The following is a 16,867-nucleotide window of genomic DNA, read 5'->3' as shown; positions in this document are numbered from 1 at the left end:
GTATTTCGAGTTCATTCACTACCCTGTAGCCAAAGTGATCCTAATATACCACTTGATCTTATCCAATTCTTGCTAAATCCATACAATCGATCCTATCACAGCTAAGGTAAATTTTAATGTTTCACACTTTACATTATAAGTGATGTAAGGTCAAGTGCCTGCCACCTCATAGGTTCCTAGTAGTTTTTAATGTAAATGAATGATTGATCACCTACCCTTTGCTTGAACTCCTTTATCAATAAAGATTTACTAATAAGAATAGCTAGTAGCCTAGAATAATGAATTCTAGTTCACACTCTGTCTCCAGTTAGCTTCATGACTTGGACAACTCTGGGCAAATTTTACAACCAATGGAAGGAAGGTGTTTCAAGACAGCTGGCCTCCAAGAAACCCACAAATCTGACATTCTACAGAGCTATACATCTGTCAGTTTATTGCTCAACCTGTGTTAGAACTCAGAGATGAAAAAAAAAGAAATGCGAAAAATATGAAAACTGATTAATATATAGAATTGAAGTAAATAACACTTATGAGCAGCCCTCTTAAAAATATAAGATTTTATTATTAACATGTTAAAAATATCAGAAAATGCTTTGCTGTCTCTTTTCTTACAACTCCTATGCATTGAATTGGGCATCTAGAATTCTTATGCCAGTTACGTAGGATTCTAGGTGTAGGCTCATTGTTTTCTTAACAAAGCAAAGCAAAGCCAACCACAGTTTATTTTGAGTTGGCTTGTAAGCACTGAGATGCGTTTTGTTCTTTTGTGGAGGACTGCAATGACCAACCAGTATATTGTCATGTAAAATTTTATTGTTTTTTGCTTATTCAGTCAGACAAAATATAAATGTTAAAATATTTGAGGAAATATGTGTCAATTTTATGCTAAAAAAAGCGCTAGTTGGATTTACCCGCATACATAATTTCACAAAATAAGAGATATACACTCCTACCGGAACAATCTCTGAGCACCATATGTTATGCAGTAAGTTTTGAATGTCTAATTCTTTTGCCATTTGAAATTCAAAAAAAAATCCATAAGACAAAAACTTCTCAGTAAAAAGAAGTTCAGTAACCATGCAACAAGGAAAAATCAACCTCCTACAGTCAAGATGATTCTCTTTTCCTAATTTAGCAATCTTTAATACAATATACAATCTTAAATAATATATATATATATTTTTTTTTTGCATGGGCAGGCACTGGGAACCAAATCCAATCTTCAGTAATATTTTATTTGTAAGTTTAGTAATAAATTTCTATTAACACAAAAATAGCAGTGCAATTCCAGAGGTGACTTATTACCTCTGGGTATCTTGTTGACAAACATATTAATAATATTATGATGCATGGCTTAAAATTGCTACTGATCAGAGTAAATGCTCATTACCTTGCTAAAACAGATGCTAGTCTCCATACAGAGGAGTAACTAAATGCTTATTGCTGCTGTGAAAAATAAGTATAATCATAGCAGCTGGAGGTGCTTCTCTTAATAGTATAGTGTCATTTTTCTCACCTACTTTTACACAGAAGTTGGATACCACCAGAAAAATTATGATGGAAAAGTGACCTTCGACATTTCCCCCATCCTTTTGGAGCCTTGACATCTGCATGAAATGTAAGTAAGATTTGTATATTATTTAATAGCATTGTGTGAGTGTTAATCTTTTGGTTTAGTAATTGTACTTTGGTTTATATAAAATGTTGAAACTTTTGAGAAAACTGGTTGAAGAATATACAGGCATTCTTTGTTAAAAATGCAGAATCCTGTTGTGTTATCATAAAGCATGTCAAGGAACAATGGGCTTGAAGCTGAAAGGCGAAACTTAATAAGTGACCAAGTTACTTTAAGGAGTCATTGCCCTATCACTGGATTCCAGTCCTTTCATCTAGGACACGCTACTTCATTTGTGCTGAGGGAGTCATGGCTTTAAAATTGAGGTTGCTACCCTTCCTATGGTCTCTTACTATGGCTTTGGTAAATAAACCTGCTTTTGATTAAGGTGTCATCTCCATAAATGATGGCCACATTCTTCTGAGACCTGAGCATCACCATTACTGCCCAGAGAATGGGAAGAGAGGGTACTCACGACTTGGAAAGCATTTCAGTAAATCATTAGCCTCAACAGAAATGTGTTTCCTTACTTTATAGAAGTGATTAATCACTAGAAAATGCATTCTTTCTATTAAATTAGGTTATTTGCCTCCTGCCATCCCCATATGGTAAACAGAAGGGTCTAGGCCAAGGGTACTTGGATTTCTGTAGATCCTTCAGAGGCTCTAAAATACTGGAGTCAGGAAAGTAGGAGAATATGCATTAATGCTGTGCATGTGTGATGCCAGGGGAGAAGAGGTTTCTATTTCATGGGGTACAGCTGAGAGAGAGATTTTACCTCCTCATTTAGGTGATGAGCAAGTAAGGGTGATTAATGAGTCCTTTTCCTGTGACTAGGTGTTCATCTGAAAAGTTGAATCATTTTAGGTTGATGGGTGCCCAGGGGTCTGTGAGGACAACAAGGAGCCTTTCCCTATCACTCTCTATTTCTTTTGCAGAGTAAGAGAAAAGAGCAAGAGGGAGATTGAAAATAGCATAAAACAAAAAATGAAAACTGTCTTAAAAAGAAACCAAAGGAAAGCTACAAAGTGTTGAAATATGGAATCGGATTTTTATTTTTATTTTTTTGTAGTTGCACAGTTGTGTACAATCTTGGGCCAAACCTAATGTCATTCTAATTTTTAAGTTGTTTGGGAAGTCTCAAAAATGCATCTGTTGTAGTATCCTCTAATTTATGAAAATGAAAAATCCCAGATATCATGGCAGCTTGGCAGGTATTCCATGACACTCTGGCCTCAGTTTCCTCTGATTCTTCTGACCATACAGAGGCAGCTTTGGGGTCTCAGCTTGCCCAGCCCACAGGTCTTATTTACCTGTTTCCTGACCTGAAAAGGAGAGAAAGACTTGGTCTACTATGAGCAACTGGGAAATATTCCTTCTCAATTCTCCCCAAAGGTATTGCTTTACAGGTTTTCCCTAGGCTGGGTTCTAAAGTGTCTCCTCCTCCTGAATTTCATTGTTTCATTGGGGTTTTCAACAGTCATCTCTCAGAGGAACCTCCAATGCATACTTCCTAGGATACATATTCCCAATTCCAAGCTTCTCTAATGCTAGTGATGCTGCCATGATGCAGATCATCTTCCCTCTCCTTCAGACGCTGTGAACCCTGATGTGCAGCTGCAGCTCTGAAATGTTAAGCCTGGCTGTCATTCCTGTGGACTACACCCACATTACCCAATAAAAGGGCAGTTTGAATCCTGCAAGACTATTTAGTAAATCTGCCTAGAACTCTCCTCTTCTGCTCTTGCTCAACTCACATTTCTTTCTTCCCCATCTCTACTCACTTATCCCTTTAGGATCCTGCCTCCTGCTTTGCATTCTCCTGGATGGTAGTCATTTTTCCAGCCACCCGTTCCTTGTCCCAGTCAACTTTGCTGCCCTCACATTGTAACTGAGAAATTAGGATTTAAGGGATGATTTTGATTATTGAATCATATTCCTTTTTGCTTTCTGGTATTTTGGAGTAGATAGACGGAAATTCCTGAAATCTCTAAATTGTAATCCAGCTGCCTTGATCTGTGATAATGATTGTATAGCCCTTATCTTCTGACCCTGTGATTGTAAAAACCTTGTGACTAACCTTCATTTGTACTCAGTCATCCACTTTTTCAACTTTAGAGTCTTGTAATCACTAAAGATAAGCCCCTAATGTTTATTAATGGTTTTGGATCTGCCCAAAACTAACCCACACCATGTCCAAAGTTATCTTGATAACGGAGACTGGATTGAACCAAAGTGGGCCTGCCAGACATGTGCAGTAGCTTAAATTTTAACCTATAAGTCACCTATACCTCATTCCACCATTTTCTTTCATACATTCTGTACTAAGAATGTAATCAATCTGAGCATACTCAATAATCAGATTACCTCTAATTCAGCATCTCGGGCCACTGTGCTCATTTTCCTAAACCCTGCCCATCTTTTCTCTAATAAAACTATCCGAATCACTGCAGTGAGAGATTTTGGGACACTGGGCCATTTGCTCTCCTACTACATATCTAATAATAAACTCTCTCTTTGAAACCCCAGTGTCTCAGGGTGTGTCAGGAATTGGTTATTGAGTGTGAAAGGCAAAAGAATCCATGGTCTTTTGTCTGGTAACAACATCTAGCTTTATCTCACTGGTTCTCAGCTGGAGAAGATTGTTTAAACACCTACAGTTTCCTTCTACCACCCTCCATTGGCGGCTTTCTCTAAATGACAAAATCTTTTCATGTTTGAGGATGTTTTTCCTCGTGAAAGACTCTGGTGGTTCTCCTTGCATTTTTCCTTTGATTCTTAAGTTCCCACAGGCCTCCAGCCTCACTCACCATTCACAGCTACTTCATCCTCTATTTACTCTAAGCTTTCGCACTTCCCCATGAGATTCGTTGATATTTAAAGATAGAGTTTGCATTGTGTCATTGACGTGAACAAAAACTACCTGCAGTTCATAGTATGAAAAATAGCATTGTTAATTTCCTTAACATAAAACTTTATTAGGATATTGAAACTGCTTGTACAAACTGCATACAGTTCCCCTGACAGAAAGCCACAAGTTGAGAGACTGTTTTATAACAAGTAGCTCTGTCTTCTGTAACACTGGTTCATCACTTTGATTGTCCTTGGGATTACCTGGGAATTTAAATAACAAAATCACTAAATCCCAATACACATCCTAAGAGACATTGATTTAATTGGTCTGACTATATTTGGTAGAAAGTGCTTTAAAAATCTGTCTAGATGATTCTAATTTACGATAAGTACTTAGAGCCACTGAAATAAAGGAGCTATCATAGGACTCCTGTTTTCAACCAAGCACTATCAGGAGCTACTTTCTACATGTCTCACCATAGACTAGTGAGATAAATATCATTCTCAGGTTCCATATGTGAAACTGAAGCTCAGAGAAATTAAGTAACTTGGACAAAACCACTGACTAGCCAGTAAGGACTAGAATTTGAAACCAGATCACTTGGGACTTCTACGTTTAGTTGTTTCTCAAATTTATGGTACTGTGTTGTGTCAGAGATATTTCAAGTATCAATCAGAAGATACTGCCTGAGCCCTCAAAATGATATTTATCAATACAATTGCTTTTCTCCATTTATTAAATCCATCACTCATTAATTCATGTATTCCTGTTTTATCAATGAATAACAAATATTTACCATAATTGGAGATGTTCTCAAGTTACCCACTTGTCAGTGAGAAGGATGGGTAATTGGTATGGGATGTATGAGTTTTTCTTTTTATTTTTTTTTCTGGAGTGATGCAAATGTTCTAAAAATGATCATGGTGATGAATATACAACTATTTGATGATGGTGATTGTACGCCATGTATAGACTGAATGTGTGTGAAGATTTGTCAATAAAAATATATTTTAAAAACCCTTTGAGGAATTCAGAAGAGCAAACAAACATTATAGTAATATATTTTGAGACCTACAGTCCTAGGTGCTCACTTCGGCAGCATATATGCTAAAATTGAAACAACACAGAGAAGATTAGCATGGCCTCTGTGCAAGGATGACACTCAAATTCATGAAGCGTTCCATATTTTTAATAAAGGAAAAAAGAAAAAAATTACAGTGCTAGGCACTGTAGATACTGTATCTGTTGCATACTGGTACTAGGTTAGTAGAATGTGGTGAACTGAAGCCATGAGGTTTGTGTGTGTTGAGAAATACACAAAGTCCAAGTGTGGCTGGAGCTTAATGAGCCAAAGGAAATATCCTAATAGGACCCTTCAGAAGAAGCCAAGAGTAGAAAATTCAGCTCATTTCAAGTCATAGAAGGGAGTTTAGACTTTACTCTTTGTAAACTGGGATGCCATTGAAAAGTTTCGAGGTATGTGCTAAATGTCATCAAAGCTAAAACTAGGCGGGAAGTAACTACATTAGCAAAAGCAAATTTACATATTGGTTTTAAAGAATAATTTGACTTTCATTTCAATAGCATAGAGGAATGGAATACTATGGTTTATACACGGAAGTGTGGGAGTTTTACGGAGGCTGGGATAAGGTGGTATTTGTAGTAAGTGGAGTCATGGGAACTGAGCAGGGAGAGTTATGTCACCAGGAGGGGGTTCTGAACTGCACTACCCAGGGAGTGCCTGAGAGCAATGGCGTTACTACCAATTAAATTCCAGGGACGGGGTTGGGCATGGGAATCAGGCAGTCATGCGACATTCTCAGAAACAGAAGTGAGCTGCTGTTTTAAATTGAGTAAAATACATCTTTAGGAAGCTGCATTCTCTTCTTCAGTTTGCAGGGCCCTTTGTTTCAGGCTAGTCATATACCCTTGTCAAGATATTTTGGGTAGTAATGAAATCTTTTTCTTTCTTTTATGTCAGTTTCCTTTTATTATTGTCAGGGAGGCTTTGTTAGCAGGCTTCATGATGTCTCTTCTGAATTACGTAACTACAATACTTTTTCTTTTCTTATTTAAACTGTAGCAAATGATCAGGAAAAACAGGAAAAGAAGATGCCTATGACTCAGATGTTATTTTTATCTTTTTTTTTTTTTATCGCATGGGTTACAGCTGAATGGCAAATCCTTTCTTAAAGGAATGTAAGAGCAGCAAACCTCTGTGGCTGGCACAGGAAGTATGTAGGAAAATGACACTAGATTAAACAATAACGCTGGAAACAGTCAGCCAGCAACAATTATTAAGACTCTGTCTGTACAGTATCTTGTATTATTCTTATTTAAGAGTTGAATACTACTTTCATGAGGCCATGGGTTGTGACTTGTGTATCTTTATCTGCCTTCCTGAATTCTGCGTTGATACTGAGTTGGTCCTGTTAAGGTCCAAAAACCAAAAGGGACAACATAGCTCACTGTCTACCCTATGCCAGGTACTGTAGCACTGTTTTAATGATGGAGAAATAAAGAGGAAAGTAATAAAATTTCTGCATTATTTATATTTGCCGCCTCAAATTTACCTCTGAAAGTATATGGGTAAAATTTAAGTAATTTTTCATGTTATTGATATTTTTGTGCTATGATATCCCTTTACTGGAAACATCTTGGGACATTGACTGAGTCCTATTCAATTCAGTGTCTCTGCAACTACCTGGTTTTCACAGACACTTAGTAGTTATTTTCAGACTCATCTTGCTGGGAAAGCAATGTATATGTGTATCAAAAATTAATCATAACAAGAGATATCTAAAATATTAAAAGAACAATGCAAAAGGGATCACAGGTAATTCATGCTTAAGATAAACATTTTTTAACTGAGTTAACTTTTTCTAGGCTAATTCAAGAAAAAGAATGCCTAGTCCTTTGATCACAGATCTTACAAATGTATGGGGAAAGTGTGAAACTAAGTCCAGAAAGGATTTGAAATTATTGTAAAAGAAACATACAAATACATAGGGAAAATAAGCATATATACATTCTGGGAAGGGTTGGGGATGCAGATTGCCCTTTGAAGCAAGTATTTACCATTTGTGCAAATTATTATTTAGTAATGTGGTAAGAATTTAGTAATTTGATATCATTTGGTAATCATGAAATATTTAGTAATTTGTGCTATTTGGTAAATGAACACCTTCCTTTCATTCACCTTCATTCACCTTGATGATAAAGGTGAATGAAGGTGAATGAAAGGATGAGGTAGGATGGGGGTTGGATAACTAATAGTCATAAACACAGGAATCACTTGGCCTAAGCTAGGCATATATTTTTAATTTACAGCCACATTTTTTAATTATTGTTTTTCTTTATTAGAGAAGTTGTGAGTTTACAAAACAATCATACATTAAATATAGAACTCCATATACAACCCTTTTATTAACATCCCACCCCATTTCTTCCTAATCAAGACACTTACTGTGGCACGGCTGACCTTCCAAGTCTGAGGATTCAGACAATCCAGATTTCTTTTACTCTTACCATTCCAGGATCAGATTTTTAGCTTTTCCTTCCTTATTGGTAAAGAATATGAAAATCTCTTTATATATGTTCACAATTAGAGCTTCTGCTTTTTTTTTCTCATAGCCTTTATGTGATAATTAATCATGCATAGTCTTCTGTATTAGCTAGAGTTCTCTAGAGAAACAGAATTAACAGGGAACACTTGCATATTTAATATTTATAAAAGTGTCTCACATGACCACGGAAACGCAGAGTACAAAATCCTCAGGGCAGGCTGTGAAGCCAATGATTCTGATGGAGGGTCTGGACAAATGTCAAGGAGAGGCTCATCAGCCAAAGCAGGAAGAGATCCTGTCTCTTCTGAATCCTTCTTAAAATGCTTCTGGTGATTAGAGTAAGCATCACTCATTGCAGAAGACACTCCCCTTGGCTGATTACAAATGGAATCAGTTATGGGTGCAGCTGATGTGATCATGATTTAATTCTATGAAATGTCCTCATCACAACAGGCCAGCACTTGCCCAACCAACCAAACAGGTACCACCACTTGGCCAAGTTGTTTCCAGTAAAGGATATCATAGCACAATAATATTAATAACATGAACCTGACCATGACACCTTCCAATATATGTATTTTTCTAGCACATCAATTACTCTTAGAGCCATCTTTTTCCATGGACCTTAAATTGCTATTTCCCTCAAACCTTGTGAGGGCCTCAGTTATACCAGCACTTTTCCTTTCATCTGTATCCCATGCCACTTGACCATTGTTGAAAGTTTTACCAGTCACACCATTACCACAGGCAGGGGTAATTTATACTTTGCTAAATACCATCATGGAATCTTTTTGCCAAGTGGTCACCGGGTGATTCAGCTCCAAAATTCCAGTTTAGAGTCTGATTCCTAGAGTCATTTTTTTTTATTTTTATTTATTTTTTATTTTATTTTTTTTATTAATTAACGGAATAAAAGAAATTAACCCAACATTTAGAAATCATACCATTCTACATATGCAATCAGTAATTCTTAACATCATCACATAGATGCATGATCATCATTTCTTAGTACATTTGCATTGGTTTAGAAGAACTAGCAACACAACAGAAAAAGATATAGAATGTTAATATAGAGAAAAAAAAATAAAAGTAATAATAATAGTAAAAAAAAAAAAAACCTATAGCTCAGATGCAGCTTCACTCAGTGTTTTAACATGATTTCTTTCCAATTAGGTATTATTGTGCTGTCCATTTTTGAGTTTTTGTATCTAGTCCAGTTGCACAGTCTGTTTCCCTTCAGCTCCAATTACCCATCATCTTACCCTGTTTCTAACTCCTGCTGTACTCTGTTACCAATGACATATTCCAAGTTTATTCTCGAATGTTGGTTCACATCAGTGGGTCCATACAGTATTTGTCCTTTAGTTTTTGGCTAGACTCACTCAGCATAATGTTCTCTAGGTCCATCCATGTTATTACATGCTTCATAAGTTTATCCTGTCTTAAAGCTGCATAATATTCCATCGTATGTATATACCACAGTTTGTTTAGCCACTCGTCTGTTGATGGACATTTTGGCTGTTTCCATCTCTTTGCAATTGTAAATAACGCTGCTATAAACATTGGTGTGCAAATGTCCGTTTGTGTCTTTGCCCTTAAGGCCTTTGAGTAGATACCCAGCAATGGTATTGCTGGGTCGTATGGCAATTCTATATTCAGCTTTTTGAGGAACCGCCAAACTGCCTTCCACAGTGGTTGCACCGTTTGACATTCCCACCAACAGTGGATAAGTGTGCCTCTTTCTCTGCATCCTCTCTAGCACTTGTCATTTTCTGTTTTGTTGATAATGGCCATTCTGGTGGGTGTGAGATGATATCTCATTGTGGTTTTGATTTGCATTTCTCTAATGGCCAGGGACATTGAGCATCTCTTCATATGCCTTTTGGCCATTTGTATTTCCTCTTCTGGTAGGTGTCTGTTCAAGTCTTTTTCCCATTTTGTAATTGGGTTGGCTGTCTTTTTGTTGTTGAGTTGAACAATCTCTTTATAAATTCTGGATACTAGACCTTTATCTGATATGTCGTTTCCAAATATTGTCTCCCATTGTGTAGGCTGTCTTTCTACTTTCTTGATGAAGTTCTTTGATGCACGAAAGTGTTTAATTTTGAGGAGCTCCCATTTATTTATTTCCTTCTTCAGTTCTCTTGCTTTAGGTTTAAGGTCCATAAAACTGCCTCCAATTGTAAGTTTCATAAGATATCTCCCTACATTTTCCTCTAACTGTTTTATGGTCTTAGACCCAATGTTTAGATCTTTGATCCATTTTGAGTTAACTTTTGTATAGGATGTGAGATATGGGTCTTCTTTCATTCTTTTGCATATGGATATCCAGTTCTCTAGGCACCATTTATTGAAGAGACTGTTCTGTCCCAGGTGAGTTGGCTTGACTGCCTTATCAAAGATCAAATGTCCATAGATGAGATGGTCTGTATCTGAGCACTCTATTGGATTCCATTGGTCGATATATCTATCTTTATGCCAATACCATGCTGTTTTGACCACTGTGGCTTCATAATCTGCCTTAAAGTCAGGCAGCGTGAGACCTCCAGCTTCGTTTTTTTTCCTCAAGATGTTTTTAGCAATTCGGGGCACCCTGCCCTTCCAGATAAATTTGCTTATTGGGTTTTCTATTTCTGAAAAATAAGTTGTTGGGATTTTGATTGATATTGCATTGAATCTGTAAATCAATTTAGGTAGGATTGACATCTTAACTATATTTAGTCTTCCAATCCATGAACACGGTATGTCCTTCCATCTATTTAGGTCTTCTGTGATTTCTTTTAGCAGTTTTTTGTAGTTTTCTTTATATAGGTTTTTTGTCTCTTTAGTTAAATTTATTCCTAGGTTTTTTATTCTTTTAGTTGCAATTGTAAATGGGATTCGTTTCTTGGTTTCCCCCTCAGTTTGTTCATTACTAGTGTATAGAAATGCTACAGATTTTTGAATGTTGATCTTGTAACCTGCTACTTTGCTGTACTCATTTATTAGCTCTAGTTGTTTTGTTGTGGATTTTTCCGGGTTTTTGACGTATAGTATATCGTCTGCAAACAGTGATAGTTTTACTTCTTCCTTTCCAATTTTGATGCCTTGTATTTCTTTTTCTTGTCTAATTGCTCTGGCTAGAACCTCCAACACAATGTTGAGTAATAGTGGTGATAATGGACATCCTTGTCCTGTTCCTGACCTTAGGGGGAAAGTTTTCAATTCTTCCCCATTGAGGATGATATTAGCTGTGGGTTTTTCATATATTCCCTCTATCATTTTAAGGAAGTTCCCTTGTATTCCTATTCTTTGAAGTGTTTTCAACAGGAAAGGATGTTGAATCTTGTCAAATGCCTTCTCTGCATCAATTGAGATGATCATGTGATTTTTCTGCTTTGATTTGTTGATATGGTGTATTACATTAATTGATTTTCTTATGTCGAACCATCCTTGCATACCTGAGATGAATCCTACTTGGTCATGATGTATAATTCTTTTAATGTGTTGCTGGATACTATTTGCTAGAATTTTATTGAGGATTTTTGCATCTATATTCATTAGAGAGATTGGTCTGTAGTTTTCTTTTTTTGTAATATCTTTGCCTGGTTTTGGTATGAGGGTGATGTTGGCTTCATAGAATGAATTAGGTAGTTTTCCCTCCACTTCAATTTTTTTGAAGAGTTTGAGGAGAGTTGGTACTAATTCTTTCTGGAATGTTTGATAGAATTCACATGTGAAGCCATCTGGTCCTGGACTTTTCTTTTTAGGAAGCTTTTGAATGACTAATTCAATTTCTTTACTTGTGATTGGTTTGTTGAGGTCATCTATTTCTTCTTGAGTCAAAGTTGGTTGTAGAGTCATTTCTTGAACCAGCCATTGCCTACTGGTTTCCCAGGAAAAACACTCTGAAACTGAAACTTGAGGGCAGGGTGTTTATCAGGGACTGCTGTTATAAGCAATAACTTTGAAAGTTCAAGTAAAGAAAGATTGGGCAGCAAAATTTAACTGCAATACAATTGTAACTGCAACTTCAAGTGATCACATGGATCACTTTGAAGCTGGGATAACCCTTCAGACATGTCCTGAACTGAGGCAAGCCTTGCTTCGTTTAGTCATTATATGCAGACCATTCCAGGTTCTCATCGCATCATGAACAGAACCTTTTCCACAAGGCAATTATTAAGGAAACATGGAGCTGAGAGTCATCAGCAGCCTACGCTCTGAGAAAGTCAGTGTCTCAGCCATAAAGAGAGACATGATGAGACACCGCGCCATCTACTAGTTAGTCAAAACAAGTAGTTAGTCAAAACAAGACCTCATTGTCTTGTGAGTGATAATGACAGAGCACTTCCACTACAAGAAAGAAGACATCACAGGTGTTTTTTAATAGAAGTGATTGAAATATATTAGCATACCATATAATCATCCAGAGTGTACAATCAGTGATTCAGAGTATCATCATATAATTGTGCATTCATCACCACAATCAATGTTTAAACATTTTTATTATTCCAAACTAGTACATATAAGAATAAGAATTAAAATGAACTCCCAAATGTCCCATGCCCCTTATTCCCACCTATTATTTATTTATTTTTGCCTTTATTTTTTTACTTAACTCCTCCCTACACTGGATAAAAGGAGTATCAGCCACAAAATTTCACAATCACGTGGTCACACTGTAAAAGCTGTGTAGTTATACAATTGTCTTTACAAATCAAGGCTACTGGAAGACAGTTCAACAGATTCAGGTATTTCCTTCTAGCTATTCCAATCCACTAAAAACTAAAAGCGGGGTGGGCCATGGTGGCTCAGCAGACAGAGTTCTCACCTGCCATGCCAAAGGTCCAGGGTTCAATTTCCAGTGCCTGCTCATGCAAAAAAAGAAAAATACAAACAAACAAAAAAAACTAAAAGAGTAATATTTATATAAGACATAAAAATAACCTCCAGAATGACCTCTCAACTCTATTTGAAATCTCTCAACCACTGAGACTTTCTTTTATTTCATCTCTCTTCCCCCTTTTGGTCAAGAAGTCTTTCTCAGTCCCATAATGCCAAGTCCAGGCTCATCCCTGGGAGTTATGTGCCGCATTGCCAGGGATATTTACACACCTAGGAGTCATGTCCCACATAGTGGAGAAAGCAGTGAGTTCACCTGCTGAGCTGACTTTGAGAGACCACATCTGAGCAACAAAAGAGGTTCTCTGGGACTGACTCTTAGACATAGTTACAAATAGGCTTAGCTTCTCCTTTGCAGGAATGTTTCATAAGGGCAAGCCCCAGATTGAGGGTTTAATCTATTAAATTGCTACACCACAGTGCTTACGAGAACATCAGGAATTCCCCATGTGGGGAAATTTAATATTTCCACATAATTTCCCAGTCCTTCAAGGGGGCTTTGCAAATATTTTTTTATTCTCTGCCCAAATTACTCTGGGATATATCAGGACATCACAATGACCTGTACAAACTAACAAGATCTCACTCACTATTCAAGGTTCCATGTAATTATGGTATCACAGGGGTTTGCAGTGGGAATAGTCAAAGAGGCCATCAGGTAGGAGGTGAGGCATGGTTCAATTCACTCCCGCCTGTATCAACCCAGTCTGAGCTATCTTTCCCTTTCTAGTCACTTCTTCTTGGGCCTATGTGTCTTCTGGGCAGTTCAGTTTAGGCCACTGTGGTGTCATGTATTGCTGATATTCCTGTTCCAAATAAGAATATTTTGAAAAAGTTGTTAAATAAGGTTATTTCTGATACTGCTTCCTTGTATCTTTACCTGTATAACCTAAGTCTCTGTGGGAAACTTGTTATCAACTTAATACAATGATAGTTTTGGCCCTGCGTATATCTTTTCTAAGCCCACGTGTCTTCCTTTCAGTACTCTGTCAATTTATTTATTTTCATTCCTCCTGGTATTTATAATCCTTTCCACTAACAGTACCTCAGGAACATTTCCTTTCTCTCAAAAGCAGTTAAATTGTTCAGTTGTTACAATGACAACTGCAAGAACTGTATTCTCTATTCACCAGTTCCATTTATCATGAGTTTGAGTGATACAACTTCTGAATGACTGATGACTTCTGTCTGCCTGTGTAATGCCAGAGAATCTCCTCCTTCTAATCAAAAAGTAAACTTGAATTTGAGTATCAGTTGTAAGCCTGCTATGTAAGGGAAGAATTTAATTTGAGAACCTCTTAATTTGCTATTGTTACATTCTTAGGTGTCATTGTAAGCAACATTTAACAGTACACTTTTCACAGGAAATGAAATTTGAACAATGATGCACTTCTCTTTGATGGGTTTACACTGTGAAGAGATACATGTGTATTTCTAAATATACATATACATGCCTGTATATGTGTGTGTGTGTGTTTGTTTACACACAGACAATAAGAAGATAGGTAAAGCACAAGGAGAAAATGGACAGAATGTCCTGAGAAAAGGGTAATTGGTAGATTATTAGATAAGAATGTGTTATGTGCATGGAAGGATATATATTTCCAGATAGGTGGTATAGAAAAATTTAGAACACATTTGAAAGTACTTGTGAGACTCAGGATATATTTGTTGATTTAAAATGAAACAAATTATTTTTCACTTGGAGACATTTTTATTTTTAATTCTTATCAAAGTAGGTAAGTGGTAATAGTTCTAATAGTTTAAAAAAAGCTACCTACATATTTGTAGCAATATGGGAGATGGACTGGCCACAGGTGAAGGGGTTTATTCAGACACCAACCTGGCAGGGGGGGTCTAAAGTCAGACTTTAGCCCACAAAATCTTTATATCTGAGGATCTGGGTGGGATAAAAAGTTAAATGTGCTTAAGTCTTGTAGGGCTGTAACTGCTGGAGAGTAGATGCAGCTGCTGGAGGGCGAATGTAGGATCAGTTAATGGGATTGCTGTGTGGGAATTTCTGTTAAGGGCTAGGCATTATGGAACTGTAGTGTGGGAATATTGGTCAAGGGCTAGTCACATTATGGGGGAAGGGGTCTTGCCTAACATTCCAGCCTTTTGTTATATATGTGAGAACAGAAAAAAAGTGGGTAGGAAGGGATTATTGGGTCATGCCAGGGAGAGAATGCAAGGAAAGGGGGTGAAATTATTCATTCTGGCTGCTTCCTGCTGTTAGGGGTCAACCTGGGGATTTCGGTTTTCTTCCTCTCTGGCACTGATGTAAGGGGGGGATTTTCTTTTGGAAAAGAGACTGATACTAAACTTCTCACAACAGAATAGTATTTTCCAGGTGGTTTTGAGTAACACTGTAGACTGTATAAAATGTGCTAGAGCTCACATGATGTAGAGTCCTGTGGATATTAAGAGAAGAAGAGTTATTAGTGGGGTGAAGATTGGGATAAGCCAGGAGAGCTATGAGGTTTTTTCTTTTTAATTCTTGGAATGGTAAAGGGTGAAGGTCTGTTTTCTGTATCTGCTGCCAGCTGGTGGTGGTGATGGTGGGGGGTCATATAGAGCCTTTCCTACATTTTGTTACAGGGCAGTGGCTGGCACTGATGTTCCTGCTGTGGAAGTATGACAGTCTGATATGTCACTGATAGCCTGATTTGTTATTGCTTGGACAGTTCTGTGAATAATGCCAGCTAAGAGTTTTAAGAGACATGGCCTAAAAATGAGGAAGGATATCTGGACAATGACTCCTTAACTGCTTCAAAGCTGAAAAGAGATGTTATTAAAAGACAGAGGGATGATATGACAGAACTGGTTGTTGTTCTTAGAGGGTCCAAGTGACCCAGTGATCTCCAGGTTTTAGAGCTTCTCTGACATTGGAGTAATCTGGAGGTTTTAAGTCTCTGAAAAACAAACTTAAGAAGTAAAATTTTATAGAGCACAGGATATTTTTTCAGGGTTTCCAGGAACACTGTTGGTTGAGGTTTGGTATATTGTGCCAGTTTGCAATATCTGGCTGAAACTTGCATAATAGTAACCCCCAGAATGACCTCTTGACTCTATTTGAAATCTGTTAGCCATTGAAACTCTATTCCCTTTCCCCTTTTTGGTCAGTTAATCCATGCCAGGGCCAGTTATGTCCCACAATGCCAGGGTTATGTCCCACGATGCCTGCACCAGGCTTATACCCCTGAAAATCATGTTCCATGTTAGGGGGATGTGCAGAGTTTGGCTTAGAGAGAGACCACATTTGAGTAACAATAGAGATTTTCTGGAGATCTCTGTTAAGTACTAATCATAAATAGGTTCAGTTTGCTATTGTAGAAATAAGTTTCATGAGGGCAAGCCTTAAAATTGTGGTGTTGGATTATTATATTGGGAGCCCCTTTTGCTGAAGAAAATGTCAAGAATTCCTCAGGTGGGGAAGTTTAATGGTTCTATTTTTCCCAGTCCCTCGAGGGACTTTGCAAACACTTTTTCAAAATGTATCATTACATAACATTAATTTGTACAGAATATTAAGAGCTTACTCCTTTTTTTTCTAGGTTCTATATCAAATAAAGCTGAATTAGTTCAAAATAACTGAATAGATTAAATTAGAGTGCTGTAGAAAACTTAAATTTGGATAGAATAAATACTTTTTTTATCTCACACGAAAGTTAAAGCTTTTAAAATACAGACAACATTATTCTTTGCCTTGCATATTGATTTACTTTAGTTCTAACCAGATCAATTTCATCACATACTTAATCAGTTTGATATTTTTCAGTTGCAACTTTTAACAGTTGCTGTATGGACCCATGCTGACTTTCAGAGCTGGGGAACTAAATCTGAGTTTCAGGTGTTACACAGATGCTTAAAGTTCCAGGAAACTACTAGGTAATACAAAGAGTAAATCATGTTAGGACTTAAGAATAACAGTTAAAGTTTATAATCTGA

The 16,867-nt window shown here is 37.1% G+C and overlaps 1 non-coding gene across 1 annotated transcript; it reads left to right on the top strand.

The window, feature by feature from the left end:
• The first annotated feature begins 5,552 nt into the window (after positions 1 to 5,552).
• Positions 5,553 to 5,659, top strand: LOC143654730 (U6 spliceosomal RNA). Its single transcript, XR_013161921.1, has one exon. It is a non-coding gene; the product is annotated as a U6 spliceosomal RNA (small nuclear RNA).
• Positions 5,660 to 16,867: the final 11,208 nt, after the last annotated feature.

This window comes from Tamandua tetradactyla, chromosome 13 (assembly GCF_023851605.1).
Source record: "Tamandua tetradactyla isolate mTamTet1 chromosome 13, mTamTet1.pri, whole genome shotgun sequence".
NCBI classification, from domain to species: Eukaryota; Metazoa; Chordata; class Mammalia; order Pilosa; family Myrmecophagidae; genus Tamandua; species Tamandua tetradactyla.
Note: the sequence above shows the minus strand (reverse complement) of the source record. Positions and strands in the feature narration are given on the sequence as shown.